The sequence below is a fragment of the Pelobates fuscus genome, chromosome 4, assembly GCF_036172605.1.
Source record: "Pelobates fuscus isolate aPelFus1 chromosome 4, aPelFus1.pri, whole genome shotgun sequence".
NCBI lineage: Eukaryota > Metazoa > Chordata > Amphibia > Anura > Pelobatidae > Pelobates > Pelobates fuscus.
This window is the reverse complement of record NC_086320.1, coordinates 251,802,698-251,819,302: the sequence shown is the minus strand read 5'-3', so window position 1 is coordinate 251,819,302 and position 16,605 is coordinate 251,802,698. Positions and strand designations below refer to the sequence as shown.

The following is a 16,605-nucleotide window of genomic DNA, read 5'->3' as shown; positions in this document are numbered from 1 at the left end:
GGCGCAGCTGGGCAAATAGCTGGTGGTACTTGGGGGGCAGGGGCCAGCGGCACTCTGCCCTGGTGCCAGTGCTTCTGCTGGGGTGGGGGGTTTGCAGGCCAGTCCTGTAACAAGGGGGTCGGTAGGGCAGAGGCCAGCAGCGCTCTGTCCGGATGCCAGCTCTTCCGCTGGGATAGCTGGCAGAATGTCAATTTCTGTGCAAGGGTCAAAGGGAGGGCAGAGGCCAACTGCACTCTGCCCAGCTGCCAGCTCTTCTGCTGGGGAACTTAGGGCATAGTCCTGCCCGGGGGCAAAGGGAACGTGGGGGTCAGTGGGGGTTAACATCTCCACTGTTAACCCTGGGCCCAAGTTAGGAGTTAGCTAAGGAGGGGGGAATTGGCTTACCTCCTCCTCCTGATACTCCTGCGGCTGTTGGGAAGGGAGGTCAATGCTCTCCGCTTCTTGTGGAACATGCTGCGGCTGGGGAGAGAGACCGGTTGTCTCCTCTCCCTGGAAGGCACACTCCGGCTGGGGAGGGATGTCGATGCTCTCCCCTCCCGGTAGCTGGGTCTGTCGCTGGGGATCTGGGCCGACTGCCCAGCTTCCTTGTAGGGCCGGTTGAGAGACTGCGGTCCCATCTCCACCTGCCTGCTGGGGGTCCTCCCAGGACCATTCTATGAGGCCTGCTGCCTCGGGTACCCCTGGTTGTGGTTGGGGAAGGAGACCGGTTGTCTCTTCCCTCTGTACGGTGCACCGATACTCTCCTCTCCCTGTAACTCAGGCTGCCGCTGGGGAGGGAGGTCGCTGCTCTCCGCTCCCTGTAACTCACTTTCTCGTTGGAGACGGGGTGTCCATACCCCCAAACTCCACAATTGGTACTCAAAGTCCCGTGCTGCTTGGTTCTCAGCATTCAACTGGCGTGTCACTTCATGGACCAACTCATTTGAAGGGTTTGGGCCAAACCAGCCCAGTCGCTCCTTCACTACCCTCATGAAATCAGCACCCTCACAGCGCTGTGTCTGGCGGATTTGCGATTCACTGGCTGCTGTCCTGGGTCTTGCTAGCTCCATGCTGCTGTAGGTAGGGACGCTGCGCAGAGGCTAGCGTTGCCCTCAATACACTTTCATATGATACCAGTGCTGTTGGGGTGCTGCTCCTGGCGCTAGGACGCCATCCCACCGCTGCCACCAAATGTTACGGTTGCCTCCAGGCTGGCTGGAAGTTGGACCGCAGAAAAGGATGCTCCTAGAGCTCATCAAAGGATCATCAGCACCGTAGACACCATAACTACTGCAGACTCCACGAACCACCGCTGCTGGGCTGGTATCTCACCGTCTGCTCTGCGCCCTGGACCTACGACCAGGCTCCAGGTTCCAATAGGCGAACCTCTTCCTTCTGTCGAGCGAAGCAGGATCAGGAACAAGAGCTCTTACAAGAGCTCATTAGCTAAGGGAGTATGAAGAGCATAGCAATCCCTGTAGTGATTATAGCTGTCCCCTACAATCATGAGTCAAGGCTACAAGTTAGAGGGTCAGAAGAGGTCTGAGATGCTGGCACACCCAACCTGGCTTTTATTGAGGTTACAGGCAAACAGGACACTCCCAGGGGGAGGCATAAAATCACCAATAACAGCATAGTACAGCCCACAGGTTCCCTCCCCTCTGCTTGGGAGATAATTGAGTTTCATACTGTATCTACTCAATTATCTCCAAGCTAAAACTTACACATTTTTATACATTTTCATAACTTTCCCATTTTACATGATACATTAATAAAACTTAAATTTTTATGAACAGCATAACTTGTGGAACAACATACTCAAAATTCGTGAGAATCTGTCCAGTGGTTCCAGAGATATTAAAAAGTCTCTTTGGACCGACCGCACGCCTGTTTGCATGCCCAAAAACAGTTCCACAGATTCAGGCTGTGTGGTCGGTCTATTTCTGTTCTGAAAACCAGTAAAGTCCCATCCGAAGGCGGTGTTCGAATAGTCGAACGCACTTCGACATTTGTCGAAGTGTCGAAGTAAACCGCGGTTAAAACTTCCTCGGGGGTCGCTAGTCGAGGCCGATCTGTTTCCCATAAAAAGATGATGAAGTCCCATTCGAACGGGTGTTCGGACGTTCGAACGGGACTTAGTTTCTGGCTGTGGTGTCGAAGGATAAGGGAAGGTGCAGGTCACCGCGGACCGCGTTCGACTGTTTTAAAATGGCCGCCGCCACGTGTTCGAATGTAATGGCGGCCACTTCGACTACTTTGGCGACTTCGGTACTTCGGCGGCTTCGGTACTTCGATTGTATCCGAAGTTCAGTATCAAAGTACCAAACAGTTAAAGGGCCCAGAACAGCATACCAGAATCCTTTATGCCCGAAGGTAAGTCTTAAAGGGTAATATATTCCAGGGCCATAGTCATGAGGAAGGAGGCTGGCCATTAGGCTTCTCCACAATCCAGGGAAGCAGGGCAATGTTCCATTTAAAAGGCCAGTTACAAATAACGATTTGTAACAATAATCTTCATAATTCAACAGATTTTGTCGGTTCTCTATGCTCTTCAGTAGTTCAAGGTTTTCTTTGTAGGGAAGGCTGTAAAGCTGTAGTTAGACAATCAAAATACGGTCTCCTACCTAAACGTACAAGGCAGTACAGAAGTTCTAATAGTTTATTTCCTTGGCTCAAGGTTTATGTCCTGGGCTCGAAGTCATCGGGACTCCATTTCCGCCATTTACTTAGAGGTATAGAGAACGTAGTAGCGGACAATTTCTGCAGTTCTAAATGGTCCCAGAACAAGTGGTCCCTCAATCCAGAATTTTTTTTTCGCTCGGCGGGTGAGGAGATTAAATCTGCCAGTCTTAGACCTTATGGCAAGTTGATCAAATGCAAAGGTAGGGCGGTTTTCCTCCCTCTTCAAGGTAGACGAGCCTATGGTAATAGGATGGTCTTTCGATCCGGGGGGTATTTCACCTTGCTTTCAGTTTTTTTTTGGTGAACCTTGTCCCAAAGGTCTGCAGAAGGGGACATCAGATTAAGCTCGAATACCAACCCACAGCTAGTTCTCGGTTTTTATTTAACATGTTCAGGTTGACGGCTTGGCTATGGCTAGACTCATTCTACATGGTAGGGGCATTAAAGTAGTGAGGTTTTAGTTACGGTTAAATTCTACCAGGTACTCTACCTCTTCTGTCTACTAAAGAATTTGGACGTGCTTCTCCTATTGTTACTATCCGGCGTTCTTACGAGGTGGTTTTTCTCATGGTTTTAGTCTGTCTACCCTTAAAGTCCAAGTTTCCGCTCTCAGTTGAGTTTGGTGTTAATGGGGCTTCTTGTCCTCTCATTAGAAAATATATATATATATATATATATATATATATATATATTTTTTTTTTTTTTTTTTATCGTTTAGCCTCCTAAGTAAAGCTGTTTTTTTTCCTTTGGGTTTTGTCTTTCGTTTTGAAATTTGGTTCTCAGCCTTGCAAACCTTTGAATACAGCTTCTTTTAAAGATTTAACCTTGAAAACAGTGTTTCTGTGGCCATTTCTTCAGCTAAGAGGATAGTGATTCTCCTTTTTTCCTCTCCTGACTTTACTATACTTCTTCCTGATAAGGTGATTATGTACCCTATGCCCTTATTTCTTTGGAAAGTCATCTCCTCCAAGGTTATCAACCAGCTTGTTTTTTACTTCCTTTTATGGTCCATCCATGCCGGAGTGGAATTTGTTTGGAGCCAACTGAATGTGGGTTGGTCTAGACTAATACAATTGGACCGCTCATCTTCGTTTGGCATGACTGATCATCTATGTGAAATTCTTTGATGTTTTTATGGGGCAGTTTCCTCCAAGGCCTCTTTAGCTAGGTGGCTGGTGGATGGTATTTAATTGGTTTATTCTTCCTCGGATCTACCTTTGCCTGCCTCCTTGAAAGCTCATTCTGCTAGTGCTGTGACTGCCTTTTGGCACAATTAAGGCATGTGCTTCTCCAGGAAGTTGTATGCAAGGCGGCTACCTGGTCTTCTTTCAACACTTTTTGTCAAGCGTTGCAGCCTAGACGTATTCTCTGCCTCTGACACAGTTTTTTGGGGCTGTATGTGTTGCATTTTATTGCTTAATTCCTGCCCTTAGTGTGGATCTCGATATATCCCAATTGTACTGCCACCATATGCCAGCAAAAACTGCAATTTTACTTACCGTAAAATCATTTTTCCTTAAAGTGGTGGCAGTACAGCACTCCCCCCCCCCCCTTTATATATGTATATGCATGTATATGGGTTTTGGGTGTTTTATAAGTTCACTGAAGTGTTCCCGGTACGTACTGAGGTCTCTGGTCTGGTTGGGCCTCTTATACTTGGTAAGGGGAGGGACTTTTTTATGTTAATTATTTCTTTCAGATGCTTGGCCTAAGGGAAGAGTACATCCCGATTGTACTGCCACCATATTAAGGAAAAAGGAATTTACGGTAAGTAAAATTGCAGTTTTAAGAATAATTGCCACTCAGTGAAATTGTATAGAGTCATGCAAATTGAATCTCTAAGCTATTACATGCCATCTTTGGATTTAGAATTACTGAAGGGATACCAGCTGCACTATATAGATAACTTTTTCCATGGAAACTATTTTGTCGTATGAAAGGCTACAAATTAAACATAAGTTGCCAAATTAATGTAAGGACAAATGTGTGTTGGTGATTGAGAAGCTGAAAAAATTGTACAACATACCAGACACTGATAAAAATTATAAATCTTTAGAAATATCGCTATTAGAAAAACTAAGTTTGCATGACCCGAATAGGAAGGGCACTATTTCTATATGTTGTTATCTACTACACAATGATAAACCAACAGTTAAATTGACGCATATGTTGTCTTGGGAGACAGAGCTGGGTACCCAATACGAGTTGGAGAAGAGATTTAGTTTTTTTTTTTTTTCAGCGTTGAAGGGATTATCCTTTTTTCTAACCATCATAAAAAACATTTTAAAATACTGTGTCAATGGTATCTAGCTCCGTCCAGGTTGCACAATATGAATAATATGTACAGTGATAGATGTTGGAGAGACTGTGGTGGTTTGGGCAATGTGGCCCACACATGGTGGTATTGCCCAAGACTCACTGAATATTGGACAATGATACACAACTTGATCATCAAGGTGGACAGTAACATAGATAGCTTCACATCCGAATTAGCTTTATTCAAAAAATTCCCTGAATCCGTCAACAGAATTAATAGAATAATAGTGGGCCACATTCTGATAGCTGCTACTAAACGCTTGCCAAGACACTGAAAAACTAAACACACACCCTCAATTACAGAAGTACTAGAGCTGACACTAGAAAATAAATCATACAAATTATCTCACAGAAGCAACTCACACATATTTGCACAATTAAAATATCACTAGGATCAATGGGAAACTGATGTTAAAAAACAAACAAAAAAAAAAGTATACTTTGTAATGACTTGCTATGGAGTGTTATTCAATGTGTATACCTTGCACATTAATGTACTTATTGCTATGATGGATGGATATCCCCCTTTCCCACTTCCAAGTTTTTCCCTTCCTTCCCCTACCCTCATTATACTGTTATTATAATTTGTTGTAAACTTTGCAAAAAACATTTCAATGAACACTATTTGAAAATAAATCATCTTTAAGGTCTAGGACTGTATAGTAAGTTACCCCACCTGGAATTAAGGCAAGTAGATTATAGGGGTTGGGTACCACTGGGTGTATATTAACTACCACATCATTAACTGCTCTTAAATCTTGTACAGGACAATACTCATCAGGTCATGGCTTCTGAACAGGTAACAATGGAGTGTTCCAAGGGGAGGTACATAATTTCAGGATGCCATACTTCACAAACGTATCCAAGTATGTCTGTATGTTTTTCTTAGCCTTCAGTGGTATGTGGTATTGATGGAGGCTAACAGGATACGCCCCAAGCTTTAATTCGATGTGTATCGGTGGGATATTAAGAGCAAGTCCTGGAGGATTATTTTCTGCCCATACTCCTGGAATGTCAAATCATGATCCATCACTCTTTGGGTTTGCATTTATTATTGTGGAATAGAAACACCATTCTTCTTCTTTTGGCACCAGTACAGCTAACATGCCCGGTGATTTATTAAACTGCACGGATGTTGATCTATTGGGTAGAAATGTTATCTGTGCTTGAAGCTTTGACAATAGATCTCGTCCTAGAAGTTGAATTGGACACTCCGGCATATATAGGGACTGGTGCTTAACAAAATGGCCTCCTAAAATACAAGTATGACTCCTGAGAACCGGCCTGGCCTCCTAAAATACAAGTATGACTCCTGAGAACCGGTCTAGCAGCGCTTTTCCCAGTAGCTCCTTACACAGTTACAGTTACATAGTTACATAGTTAGATAGCTGAAAAGAGATTTGCGTCCATCAAGTTCAGCCTTCCTCACACCTGTTTTTTGCTGTTGATCCAAAAGAGAAAAAAAAAAACAAACAAAAAAAAAAAACCCCAGTTTGAAGCACAATTTTGCAACAAGCTAGGACAAAAAAATTCCTTATTGACCCCAGAATGGCAGTCAGATTTATCCTTGAATCAAGCAGTTATTACCCTACATTGAAAGATTATATCCTTGAATATTCTGTCTTTGCAAGTATGCATCTAGTAGCTGTTTGAACATCTGTATGGACTCTGATAAAACCACTTCTTCAGGCAGAGAATTCCACATCCTGATTGTTCTTACAGTAAAAAAAAACCTTTCCTTTGCCTTAGACAAAATCTTCTTTCTTCCAGTCTAAATGCATGGCCTTGTGTCCTATGTAAAGTCCGGTTTGGGAATAGATTTCCACACAATGGTTTGCATTGGCCCCGAATATATTTGTATAATGTTATCATATCCCCTCTCAGGCGACGTTTTTCTAAACTAAATAGGTTTAAATTTGTTAACCTTTCTTCATAGCTGATATGTTCCATTCCTTTTATTAATTTTGTAGCCCGCCTCTGCACTTTTTCTAGTGCCATGATATCCTTCTTTAGAACAGGTGCCCAAAATTGCACAGCATATTCAATATGTGGTCTTACCAGTGATTTATAGAGAGGCAAAATGATATTCTCGTCCCGAGAATGAATGCCCTTTTTCATGCATGACAATACCTTACTGGCCTTGGCCACTGCTGATTGACATTGCACATTGTTGCATAGTTTGTTGTCTATAACAATTCCCAAGTCCTTTTCGTGTGTTGTTATCCCTAATTCGCTTCCATTAAGGGTATACGTTGCTTGTGTATTCTTTACGCCGAAGTGCATAACTTTGCATTTTTCAACATTAAATTTCATCTGCCATTTGAGTGCCCAGTCCTCCAGTCTATCTAAATCCTTCTGCAGCAAAGTAATATCTTGCTCACATTGTATTATTTTACAAAGTTTTTTTTTTTTTTAATTTAAGATTTTTATTTTTTTTGAAATTGAAATATAGAACAATAAGATGTGTCACAGAATGCATTACCAAATATTGCATACATTACAGTAGAATACACAAAAATTGAGTTTCACAGTAAATACTTTCATGGAATGTATACAAAACAGTAGATAACACAATAATTAAGGTTCAAAACAGAGTAAGTGAGTAAGCCAACTGATAAACTGTCATGGCAAGGTAGTTACTCAACATATATTCAAATTGGTCAACTAAAGAAAAAAAAAACCAATAAATGAAACAATATTTAAAATTCAACTAGGTAGAATTAATAGGAAATAGCCTGACAGAGAGGGTAGGCGCAGTTGTTGCAGTGTTGCTAGTTATGGCAGTTATTAAGTAATTCAATGAGACCGTTTGTACGAAATCACAGGTTAGATTCGAGCATTGCATTAAATGTGTGTGTAGTCTAACTGAGATAGTAGATTGACGTGAGATTTTATTTAAGGTGGGCATTTGAATGTTGAACGACATGAGTTACGTGGTGGGGGAGTTGTAGGGGGGGGAGAGGGTTGGGAGGTGAAAGATTCAAGCGGATTTAGGCTTAGAGTATTCGATGCCTTTAGTTGCCAGGAAGTGCAGCCAAGGCTTCCAGATTTTGGTAAAGGTTTGAAAATTTTTTGTTTGTGCATAGGTTATTTCTTCCATTTGTCTGACCTCGTCTACTTTACTAATCCACTCTCTGATAGAAGGGATTTGCGCTTGCTTCCAGTATATAGGAATGAGTTGTGACGCCGCCATTACTAAGTAATTGAACAGTGAGGCTTTGTTTTTTCCGATATCTGGAGGGGCTAAGGAGAATAAGTAATGTTGCGGTGTAAGCGGAATGGTAGCAGCAAGTATCAGCTGTGTTATGACCTGAATCCTCTTCCAGAATGTTGCAATCCGTGGACAAAGCCACCAAATGTGGGCATGATGCGGTAGGTCGTGATTGCATCTCCAGCATGTCTGTTGTGTCAGATTATGTATTTTTTTAAGTTTAGCTGGGGTAAAATGCCAACGGGTGATGCGTTTATAATTACTTTCTTGAGCAGCGGTGGATGAGGTGGATTTGTGTGCGATCATGAAAATGTTTTTCCAGTCAGAGTGAGATATGTCTATTTGCAGTTCCTCCATCCAATGTTTTGTGCTAGCAGGTAAAGATATATCTCTAGATTTCCTTATTAGTCTATACATGATAGAAAGTGTTTTCTTTGTGATTGTGTGTTCTGAACAAAGTTGTTCAAAGTCAGTCAGTGGTCTTTTCTCTGCAAGAAAGAGATTGGCACTTTTAAGGAAATGGATCAGTTGGGCATAGTGTAATCGTTGGTTGCCCGTTGGGGTGGTGTTGGGAATTAGATGAGTCAAGGATTTTATGTTATCGTTGGTGTCGGTAATATCTTTTAGTTGTAAGGCCTCGCCAGAATGGTAGAGGTCATACGTGCTCCCTGATTGCCCTCTTTGAAAATCTGGATTGTGCGTGAGAGGATATAGCGGGGAGGGGTGAGGGGCAATTGATGATGTTTTGGTTAGCTTCTGCCAGATTTGAAGGGTAGGTCTAACCGTGGGATGGTTATCAATTGTGAGTTGACGCTGAGCTGGGTTTGTGAATAGCCATGGTCTTAAATGTAAAGGTATGGGCGAAGATACATTTTCAATCTGCACCCAGTGGAGGTTTGGGTTAGGTCGCGACCATTCGTAAATTCGGGCCAGGTGGGTTGCTTTGTGGTATGTTTCAAGATCCGGGAGGTTAATTCCTCCCTGATCCCTAGTGTTGTTTAGTGTCGAGAGGGCTAAACGTGGATGTTTGTTGGTCCATATAAAGTTGTTAATTAAGGTTCTGATTGTTTTGAAGAACTTGTTAGGTATCATGATGGGTAATGTTTGAAGCGGGTATAATAGTCGCGGCAAGATATTCATCTTTATTATATTAGATCTACAGAACCAGCCAAAACAGGGTTTCTGCCAGGATTGCAGATCCAAGTCGATGGATTTCACTAGGGGAGGAAAGTTTAGATCGAAGAGGTTGTTTAGGTTTGATGGAATGTGAACTCCTAAGTATTTAATTGAATGAGGAGCCCAAGAGAAATGAAAGTTTTCCCTCAGTGTTTTATTGTGTGAGGAGTGGGAGCAGATTGGCATTAATTCACATTTCGATAGGTTGGCTTGGAAGTTGGAAATCGTACCATAAATCTTCATTTCTGTGAGGATGTGTGGTAATGTGGTAAGCGGGTTAGAAATGGTGAATAGGAGGTCGTCCGCAAACGCCGTAACCTTGTATTCGTGGTTTGCAATTTGAATTCCTTGAATGAGATAATTATCTCTGATCCCTTGTAAGAAGGGCTCTAAGACGAGGACGAACAAGAGAGGGGATATTTTACAAAGTTTTGTGTCATCTGCAAACACTGAAACATGACTTTCAATGCTGTCTTCAAGATCATTTATAAAAATGTTAAATAGAAGGGGTCCCAGAACAGACCCCTGAGGGACACCACTTGCCACCTCTGTCCAGCTTTAAAATTTACCATTAACGACAACTCTTTGTATTCTGTTTTTAAGCCAATGTTCTACCCAAGAACAAGCATTTTCATCTAGACCGATTTCCTTGAGTTTGAACACTAATCTATTGTGTGGAACTTTATCAAATGCCTTGGCAAAATCCAAATAGAACCACATCTGCCTTCCTCCAATCCTCCGTAACACTTCCTGAAAGAAAATAATCTTGAAAGATTAAAAACAGAGGTTCACTTACTCACGTGGATGGAGACCGTCAGGCCCTGGAGCTTTGTTTATATTAACTTTCTTTAGTTGCTGCAGCAATTATTACAATTATTCTGCAAGTTTTTAGTAGCAATCATTTGCACATCTATTGCCATGGGTTCTTCCTTAATATATACAGAGGAGAAATAGTTATTTAAAATTCCTGCCTTTTCCTGGTCTTCATTAACTAACACCCCCGTTTCAGTTTTTAGTGTACCTACACTTTCATTTTTGGGTTTTTTAGAATTTATGTACTTAAAACATGCTTTGGGGTTGGTTTTGCTCTCTTTAGCTATCATTTTTTCATTTTGAAGTTTAGTAAGTCTAATTGCCTTCTTGCACGCATTATTTGTTTCCTTATATCTTTTATAAGATGCATCTGATTTGTCCGATTTAAATGCATTAAATGCCCTTTTCTTATTTTTAATCTCTTGTTTTACTTTTCTACTAAGCCACATTGGTTTTAATTTGTTTCTTTTATATTTATTTCCCAATGGTACATACTGAGAAATGTACCTTTCTAATATTTGTTGGAAGATGATCCATTTATCCTCAGTGTTCTTTTCACTAAAGAGTTTATGCCAGTCAATATATTGTAAAGCTTCCCCTAACTTATTGAAATTGGCCTTTTTAAAATTATATGTTTTAGTATACCCCATGTGCTTTTGTTTTTTTGAGTTTATTTCAAAGGACACTACATTGTGATCACTATTTCCCAAGTGCTCACCTACTGTAATGTTGGTCAAAAGATCAACGTTGTTTGTTAAAACCAGGTCCAGACAAGCGTCCATTCTAGTTGGTGCTTGTACAAGTTGTGACATGAAGTTGTCATTTAACAAGTTTAAAAACCTAATTCCATTTGCTGAGCTACTAGTCCCTATGTCCCAATTTATGTCTGGGTAATTAAAATCTCCAATAATTAAAGTGTTACCAAGATTTGCAGCTTTCTCAATTTGCTCAAACAGCTGTTGTTCCTCGTCAATATTAACATTAGGTGGTTTATAACATATCCCAACCAATAGTTGGTTTCCCTTCTTTTCCCCCAAGCAGATATTTACCCATAAAGCTTCCACATTTTCCTCATCGCATTCAATTTGCTTAAGATTTGGCTTTAAATCATGGTTGACATACACACATACCCCACCACCCTTCTTGTTTTTCCTATCCTTCCTAAATAATGTGTACCCATTTAAGTTAACTGCCCAGTCATGTGTCTCATCCCACCATGTTTCAGTTATGCCTATTATATCATATTGTTTAGTGTATGCTAATGCCTCTAGTTCCCCCATTTTGTTATTTAGGCTCCTTGCATTAGTAAGCATACATTTTATATCATGCGTCTCTTGTTTATTTTGTGAATTACCAACATTACATAGCTTCTCTGTTCTGAGCTTGCCCCTCCCCCCGTCTCCACCCTCCTTATACTGTTCTAAAGCCCATCTCCTTTCTGTCCTATCTCCATTTTGTAGATTGCTATGACCCTCCCCCCCTACTACTAGTTTAAAATCTCCTCCAACCTTCTAGCCATCCTATCCCCCAGCACTGCAGACCCCCTTCCGTTTAGGTGCAATCCATCACTACTATATAGGTTGTACCCAATCGCAAAGTCGGCCCAGTGCTCTAAAAACCCAAAACCCTCCTTCCTGCACCAAGACTTCAGCCACGCATTAACCTCTCTAATCTCCCGCTGCCTTTCCACTGTAGCACGTGGCACAGGTAATATCTCAGAGAATACCACCTTGGAGGTCCTTTTCTTGAGTTTGCTACCTAATTCCCTGAAATCATTCTTTAGGACCTTCCATCTTCCTCTTACTTTGTCATTGGTACCAACATGGACCATGACCGCTGGGTCATCCCCAGCCCCTCCCAATAATCCATCCACTCTGTCAGCAACATGCCGGACCCGAGCACCCGGGAGACAGCAAACTGTCCGGTTGAGCCGATCAGAGTGGCAGATTGCCCTATCTGCTCTCCTAATGATAGAGTCCCCTACCACCACAACCTGTCTTGCCTTCCTTACATTTTGATCCCCACCCGTACTAGAGGGGCTGTCACCTCGGCTGTTAGAAGTAACAGCTTCCTCTAATACAGCTACTCCTGAGCTGATGCTCCCAACATCTTCCCTCAAACGGGCAAACCTGCTAGTTTGCACCAAATCAGGACTAGCTAGCCCTTTCCTCTTCCCTCCCCCCCTGCTTCCTCGCCCCACTGTCACCCAGCTACATGCCTGTTCCCCATCTGTCATATCTCCTCCCTCTCCACTACCTGTCCCCACTAAACACTGCTCAGTCAGCAGCAGACTCCTCTCAAGATTGTCGATCTCCCTCAAAGTTGCGATTTGCTTCTCAAGATCTCCAATCTGAGCTTCCAGAGAAGCCACTCGCACACAACCATCACAGAGGTATGGACCATGGACGGGTACATCCAGGCATCCATACATGCAACAAGATGTGCATTGAGTTAAACTAACAATCTTGCTAAGATACAGATAAAGATACAGATACAGATACAGATTTCCCCAGATACAGATAAAAAAATAAATAAATAAGTAAAAAAAATAAAATCTATATATATATATAAATTAAAAAAAATTAAAAATTACCTTGATAGTTTAAACCCCTAGTTAGTTCCAACTCCTGGTTTTTTAACTCCTACTTAATAGAGTCTACTTCCAAATAATGTGAGCAAGCTCAGTGAGTTAGGGGTGTGCCTTTATAGGGATACAAATCCCACACAGGTGCAATTAATAAACACTCCCCCCAATCAATCAAGCAGCAGCACAAAAGAGGGGGAAAAACCAGAACACCAGGAAAAAAAAACAAAAAAAAACTTTTTTTCTTTTAAACTTTACAGACTGAACCAATTAAACAAAATAAAATACAACCCACTCTCCACAGTATACAAACCACTCCAAGCAACTCCTGGTTTTTTAACTCCTACTTGAAAGAGTCTACTTAATAGAGTCTGCTTCCAAATAATGTGACAGTCTTTCCGAAAGGAGAAGCTACCAATTTGGTCACCACAGAATGTTCAGCACCCGTATCTTTAATTAAGGGACTTCTCTTTCCCCCTATTGTTACATAGACCATAGGCTCCGCTCAGCCACGGGGGATGGAGCCTGGTCAATATCAATAGTCCTCCATGACTGTGTCAGCCAGACCCACAAAATTCCTATCTTCCCTATGCTTTGGTCTCTGAGTAGGGGGATGATATGCCTTCCTGAACACCCCCTATGTTATTGCTACTGCTTTCTCCAATACTTTCTCTTCCTCTATAGCCACCACTGTAACCACCCTCTCCCCCCCCCCTTCTCTCATCTACTCTGCCACCTGCTATATATCCCCTCTGTGGGCATTCATTTTTCCAATGTCCTTCCTCTCTACAATACGCACATTGATTTCTGCCTAATGGTGTCCTACTCATCCTAGTCTCAACTCTATACATCTCCCCTCCATGACTACCTACACCTGTGATAGCAACCGCTAACATATCCACCTTCTTTCTCATCTTATGTTCTTCCTCACGCTTCCCTTCAGTTTCCCTATTCATATACACCTTATTTGCAATCTCCATCAGCTGCAATATAGACACACCTGCACATCCCTCTAACTTTTATAGCTTTCTTTTAATATCATTCTGGGCCTGGCTGACAAATGCTGAGTTAATCATGAGGGAGCTTTCAGGGGCTTCAGTATTAAAAGGAGTGTACAGTCTATATGACTCAAGCAGTCTCTCATAAAAGGCACTGGGTGATTCATCGGCTTTCTGTAACACTTCAGCCGTCCATGACATCCTAATCGACTTTTTCCCACCAGCCTTCATGCCAGTAATAATGGCTTGTTGATAGGCCTTTAAATGGATCATGGCAGCGCCATTTACATTCCAGTTAGGATCCGCATTGGGAAAATGGGCAGCGGCCCACGCAGTTGGATTGGCTTGATTTGGGGTACGGGCCATTTCCTCAAGAGCTTTAATGGCCGCTTGATTAATACGGATCCTTTCCTAAATAAGATTAACAACAACTGCTGACAATCTGCCCAAGTAGGATTGTGGGTCTGTATAATTTAGGTGACCAAATCAGTCATGGCTTGAGGTTTGTCAGTGTACGAGGGATTATGGGTCTTCCAATTAAATAGGTCGGTCATGGTGAAGGGAACATAAACAAACACAGGGTCTGCCAACTGTAATTGACCGTTACCGTCAATATGTGGTGGGCCGGGAGTAAGCTGGAGAGGCATCTGTAAATGCCGAGATTGGAGGGAGCTAGTCATCTGTCGGGTTAGGATAGGACTCAAAGCATTAAAGTATGCTTTATTTTATCGGGCTCCAGTTGGGGAATTGTAAGGCGGGTAGGAGAAGGTGAATTAATTACACTGGCCATAAAACTCTGTTAATAAAATATTTCGGGCCGGACTGGGAGGACCTCGGCCAGCAACTAAAAGGGGTTCCAAATCGGGATACAAAGAGCTAGTGGGGGTTGGTACCAGAAGAGGAGGGCTTAAGGCAAGTGAGCTGGCCTCTGAACTAAGTGGGTAGGCGGGGACAATGGAACAGGGGGAGGCTGCACCTCCTCTAGCTCGGGAGGAGGGATAAGGTGGGTGGCAAAGAAAGTTCGGACTCAGGGGGAGTGTCCAAGATAGGCGGAGTTGCAGCCTTTATGGACACGCGAGTCCTAGCAACCATGATTCGACATTGTTCCTCGTGGCACAATTTAATCCATTTAGGCAACATTTCAACAATCTGTTACCAACTGTCGATATATGGAAACTGATCATAGAATTCCAGCCTACTAGTTAGAACCGCATGAACCCGCTGCACTAAATCTAGATCAAGACTGCCACGTGGAAGCCTACCAGAACAGGCCACTCTCTACTACACAGAGTAGTCAATCTTTTTGGGGACAGCGTTGAGCCATAATCACAATCATCATATCCTTTAGAGACATTTTTCAACATACAGGACAACGGATCAACTATTTTTTTTTTTTTTTTTTTTAATCAGACCCATCCATACTATCAACGGAGTATCTGATTCAAAACAAGACAAGTGTACAAACACAATTTCAACAGTCACACCAATTTCCTTATCATCGGCACATCATGGCACAGTTACCAGGCCTAAAGACACACGTATACGCACAAACAGGATCCTCACACGTTTCACAATATTAAGACGTTGCACACATGGAAATAAAATAAAAAACTATACAGTTATCAATGCAATTATGCATACAATTAATCAACATAAACATTCAATCGCATTATATTTCAACAATTTTGTATCATCGTTCAGTGGTTGTGGTACTATAAAGTGGTTATGTTATTATGAAGTGGCTATGTTATTATGAAGTAGTTATGGTATTATAAAGTAGTTATGACATTATAAAGTGGTTATGGCATATTAAGTGGTTATGATATTAAAAGTAGTTATGCTATTATGAAGTAGTTATGGTGTTGTCCACAATTTAAACATTATGCACACTTTTACAAGTCTGCTAAACAACAAACCTCAAACTTGTTAGCAAGACATACATATTACCTACTATAACATATTTATACAAGATTTACATCAAATCCCAAATACTAACTGGGCAGCACCTCGAGACCTAGCGAACATAAATTTACACCAGAATTCAACTAGTCTACGCTGTCCAGGCACCACGATCTAGCGGACAGACTATACACCAGAATTAAACTAGTCGATACTACAAGATCTAGCTGACAAAATATACACCAGAGTCCAGCTTAGTCAATACTATAGGATCTAGCAGGCGGAATATACACCAGATTTCAGCTAAGTCTGAGCTTTAAGAGCTCGCAGAAGAAATATACACCAGATTTCAACTAGTCCAAGCTTTTGAGAGCTAGCGAAAGGAATATGCACCACATTTCGGCTAGTCTCCCCAATACCTATGATCTAGTGCAGGGGTAGGCAACCTTCGGCTCTACAGATGTTTTGGACTACATCTCCCATAATGCTTTTACAGCCATATTGCTGGAAAAGCATCAAGGGAGATGTAGTCCACAACATCTGTAGAGCCGAAGGTTGCCTACCCCTGATCTAGTGAATGGATTTTACACCAGGATTCACTTAGTCAAGATACCGGTGTCCCACTGAACATATATACACCAGAATTCAGCCTGACAAACAGTCCCTATGCTAAATGGGCTAGCTACAGAACATTTAGCGTCAGGCGTTGGCCCTTTGTCTTATCCACACGTTTCAGGGAGGTCAGTCAGTTTACCCCCAGTGGGTTTACCTTTAAGTTCCTGGACCTGGGTTCACACTTCATCAACGGGACACCCCGGTACTCACTGCACAGAAGCCGATGATCTCCTTGACAACAGGCCAGTGGCGCCGAGACAAAAGGAGGTCCATGCAGTCGAAGTCCAGGGGTGCTGCCATGGAGAACTGGGTGAAAGATTACTGTTTTTTAA

At 42.2% G+C, this 16,605-nt stretch overlaps 1 protein-coding gene across 1 annotated transcript in view; it reads left to right on the top strand.

The window, feature by feature from the left end:
* The window catches only part of LOC134609422 (telomerase reverse transcriptase-like), a 741,267-nt gene that overhangs the window by 141,202 nt on the left and 583,460 nt on the right, over positions 1-16,605 (top strand). The gene's annotated exons all lie outside the window — the stretch shown is intronic.